The sequence below is a fragment of the Salmo salar genome, chromosome ssa02, assembly GCF_905237065.1.
Source record: "Salmo salar chromosome ssa02, Ssal_v3.1, whole genome shotgun sequence".
In the NCBI taxonomy this organism is placed as follows: Eukaryota; Metazoa; Chordata; class Actinopteri; order Salmoniformes; family Salmonidae; genus Salmo; species Salmo salar.
In genome coordinates this window covers 79,706,075-79,710,574 of record NC_059443.1, presented here as the reverse complement: position 1 = coordinate 79,710,574, position 4,500 = coordinate 79,706,075, and the positions used below count along the sequence as shown (strand labels likewise).

Genomic DNA, 4,500 nt, shown 5'->3' with positions numbered 1-4,500 from the left:
GAGGAGGACCATGTTGAAGAGGTGGAGGAGAACCATGTTGAAGAGGTGGAGGAGAACCATGTTGAAGAGGTGGAGGAGAACCATGTTGAAGGGGAGGAGGAGGACCATGTTGAAGAGGAGGAGGACCATGTTGAAGAGGTGGAGGAGAACCATGTTGAAGAGGTGGAGGAGAACCATGTTGAAGAGAGGTGGAGGAGAACCATGTTGAAGAGGAGGAGGAGGACCATGTTGAAGGGGAGGAGGAGGACCATGTTGAAGGGAGGTGGAGGAGGACCATGTTGAAAGGGAGGTGGAGGACCATGTTGAAGAGGTGGAGGAGGACCATGTTGAAGGGGAGGAGGAGGACCATGTTGAAGAGGTGGAGGAGAACCATGTTGAAGAGGTGGAGGAGAACCATGTTGAAGAGGAGGAGGACCATGTTGAAGAGGAGGAGGACCATGTTGAAGAGGTGGAGGAGAACCATGTTGAAGAGGTGGAGGAGAACCATGTTGAAGAGGAGGAGGAGGAGAACCATGTTGAAGGGGAGGAGGAGGACCATGTTGAAGGGGAGGAGGAGGAGGACCATGTTGAAGAGGAGGAGGAGGAGGAGGACCATGTTGAAGAGGTGGAGGAGAACCATGTTGAAGAGGAGGAGGACCATGTTGAAGAGGTGGAGGAGAACCATGTTGAAGTGGTGGAGGAGAACCATGTTGAAGAGGAGGAGGACCATGTTGAAGAGGTGGAGGAGGACCATGTTGAAGAGGTGGAGGAGAAGGACCATGTTGAAGAGGTGGAGGTGGAGGACCATGTGGAGGAGAAGGACCATGTTGAAGAGGAGGAGGACCATGTTGAAGGGGAGGAGGAGGAGGACCATGTTGAAGAGGTGGAGGAAGAAGATAGAGGAGAGAAGGATGTCAAAGAAAATGGAGATGTGGAGAACCAAAATGGAGAACGAGACTATGTTGGGAAGGAGCAGGAGGAAGGAGAAGAGAGGGAGGAGGAAGGAAGAGGAGAAGAGAAACGGGAGGAGGAAGGTGAAGACGAGGAGGAGGAGAAAGAAGGAGAGGAACAGGGGGAGGAAGAAGGAGAGGAGGGGGAGAAAGAAGAGGAGGAGGAGGAGGAGGAGGAGAAAGGAGAGCAGTGGGAGAAAGAAGAGGAGGATGAGGAGAAAGAAGAGGAGGATGAGGAGAAAGAAGGAGAGGAGGGGGAGAAAGAAGAGGAGGAGGAGAAAGAAGGAGGAGAATGAAAGAGAGGAAAAGGAGGAAGGAGATGAGAAAGAGGAAAGTTAGTTGGAAATGAGGAGATCAAAAAAAGAAGAATAGATAAAAGAGAGGAGAGAAGCTAAATCAGACCCAATGGAGGAGAGATGGAGAAAGAGGAGGAGAGATGAGGAAGAGAGGTGGAGGAAGAGGAGGAGAGATGGAGGAAGAGGAGGAGAGATGGAGGAAGAGGTGGAGAGATGGAAGAGAGGTGTAGGAAGAGGAGGAGATGGAGGAGGAAAGATGGAGGAAGAGAGGTGGGGGAAGAGGAGGAGAGATGGAGGAAGAGGAGGAGAGATGGAGGAAGAGAGGTGGAGGAAGAGGAGGAGAGATGGAGGAAGAGGTGGACTATAGACCCAGTAAAGGTCTGGATGGACAGAGATGGAGGAAGAGGAGGACTAGAAAGGACTCATAATGACAGCGCCTCCACTTCCACCTCCAGTTCTCTGTGTTTACAGGGTAAGCTATGAGCACTACCTCCTGGGCCATTAAGACCTGGACCCCTTGGCAGAGGCTCTACCTGTTACAGAACAGGGTGGTTACTGTACAACAGTACTGTATAACAGAACAGGGTGGTTACTGTACAACAGTACTGTATTACAGAACAGGGTGGTTACTGTACAACAGTACTGTATAACAGAACAGGGTGGTTACTGTACAACAGTACTGTATAACAGAACAGGGTGGTTACTGTACAACAGTACTGTATAACAGAACAGGGTGGTTACTGTACAACAGTACTGTATAACAGAACAGGGTGGTTACTGTACAACAGTACTGTATTACAGAACAGGGCACCTGGCTGAACTGTGGGACAAACAGAGGTTTGTGTTGCAGGTGTGAGGTTGCTAGCTAGTAAACATTATCCCACCGTGGAACAAAGTGATGTCACTTGCCCTGACACCTGAGGCAGTGTCTGCCTCGCCCAACCAAGGCCATGGGCTGTGTCCCAAATGGCAACCTATTCCCTATATACTGTACAAAGGGCTCTGGTCAAAAGTAGTGCACTACATAGGGAATAGGTTGCCATTTGGAATACAGTCGTTCAGTCTTCATGACCTATAGCCTTTGTACATGGACCACTGCCACCAGGGGGAACCTTCTTTTAACAGCTCTTTTGTAGCACTACAGACTATTAAGACTGTAACACACACTGTAACACACAGTCACCCACCGGCCAGCACATGCAAAACAATAAACAATGCTCTTTCGGACTCCATTGGACTATTAAACATGGAGAAGGGTGAAGTTGCCCCTAGAAACTGATCTTGATTCAGTTTAACATTGTCCCCCACTAATGGTTAAGGTTAGGATTGGGGGAGGGGGAAGCTGATCCTAGATCTGTACCTAGGGGATTCTGGAGCAAGAACACACTGGAACACTTTGAATACTTTATTTGGATCCACAGTCTGAGCATCAAGAAAGAAAATAACCCAATATAGAGATCAAAGGTCACATTGATTCATACCATCATAGAGATGTTAAGAGATCACAACATTGTATCTGTCCCATTATGGCGTCTGTGAGCGCACAGGCACCACCACTGTGGCCATCTCCATTTTGAAGTAGTTCATTTTCTTATTTTACTACTTCTATGAGTTGGTAAACAAACTGGAAGGGTGCATACTACCACCTGGAGTGTGTTATTTAAACAGGTATAAAGCCAAGGTTGGCAATTCACTGCCACCTGCAGTTATGGAATGTTTGCTCACCAGTATAATTCATTGGCTGATGACCTCGATGGAATTATGTGATCCTTCCTTAACCCACAGGAAGTCCCACCCAGTTGACTACTTCAAAATGGTGAAAGTCCTCAATGTTACTGCCCATGTTAAAACAGGCTTTTGGGCACACTAAAATAGATAGATAGTCTTCTATCTATCTTGATGGGACTTATAGGCTGTCTCCCAATGGGCCCTGGTCAAAAGAAGTTCACTACATAGAGAATAGGGTGCCATTCTGGTCAAAAGAAGGGCACTACATAAGGAATAGGGTGCCATTTGGGACTCAGACATGGACATACAGGTGTTGGTGTATGTATATTTCATATCTAAGAGACATTTGTAACCCAAGACTCGTCTGGAGCTGCATTCAACTGGTCTTTTTTTCTTCCATTTTTGTCGGAATTGAAAAAAAAATGCAAAAAGAGAGGAACCTTATGTACCCTGATGTCACAGCCCATCCTTTACCCTGAGGTCACAGCCCATCCTTTACCCTGAGGTCACAGCCCATCCTTTACCCTGAGGTCACAGCCTATCCTTTACCCTGAGGTCACAGCCCATCCTTTACCCTGAGGTCATTGTCCATCCTTTACCCTGAGGTCACAGCCCATCCTTTACCCTGAGGTCACAGCCCATCCTTTACCCTGAGGTCACAGCCCATCCTTTACCCTGAGGTCACAGCCCATCCTTTACCCTGAGGTCACAGCCCATCCTTTACCCTGAGGTCACAGCCCATCCTTTACCCTGAGGTCACAGCCCATCCTTTACCCTGAGGTCACAGCCCATCCTTTACCCTGAGGTCACAGCCCATCCTTTACCCTGAGGTCACAGCCCATCCTTTACACTGAGGTCACAGCCCATCCTTTACCCTGAGGTCATTGTCCATCCTTTACCCTGAGGTCATTGTCCATCCTTTACCCTGAGGTCATGGTCCATCCTTTACCCTGAGGTCACGGCCCATCATTACCCTGTTGTCACAGCCCATCATTTACCCTGAGGTCACAGCCCATCCTTTACCATGAGGTCACAGCCCATCCTCATGAGGTCACAGCCCATCCTCATGAGGTCACAGCCCATCCTCATGAGGTCACAGCCCATCCTTTACCCTGAGGTCACAGCCCATCCTTTACCCTGAGGTCACAGCCCATCCTTTACCCTGAGGTCACAGCCCATCCTTTACCCTGAGGTCACAGCCCATCCTTTACCCTGAGGTCACAGCCCATCCTTTACCCTGAGGTCACAGCCCATCCTTTACCCTGAGGTCATTGTCCATCCTTTACCCTGAGGTCATAGCCCATCCTTTACCCTGAGGTCACTGTCCATCCTTTACCCTGAGGTCACAGCCCATCCTTTACCCTGAGGTCACAGCCCATCCTTTACACTGAGGTCACAGCCCATCCTTTACCCTGAGGTCATTGTCCATCCTTTACCCTGAGGTCACAGCCCATCCTTTACCCTGAGGTCACTGTCCATCCTTTACCCTGAGGTCATTGTCCATCCTTTACCCTGAGGTCATGGTCCATCCTTTACCCTGAGGTCAT

The 4,500-nt window shown here is 49.1% G+C and overlaps 1 long non-coding RNA gene across 1 annotated transcript; it reads left to right on the top strand.

The window, feature by feature from the left end:
* Positions 1-1,507: 1,507 nt before the first annotated feature.
* Positions 1,508-4,456, top strand: LOC106564103 (uncharacterized). Its single transcript, XR_006762718.1, has 3 exons — positions 1,508-3,908; positions 4,046-4,245; positions 4,296-4,456. It is a non-coding gene; the product is annotated as an uncharacterized lncRNA (long non-coding RNA).
* The last annotated feature ends 44 nt before the right edge of the window (positions 4,457-4,500 follow it).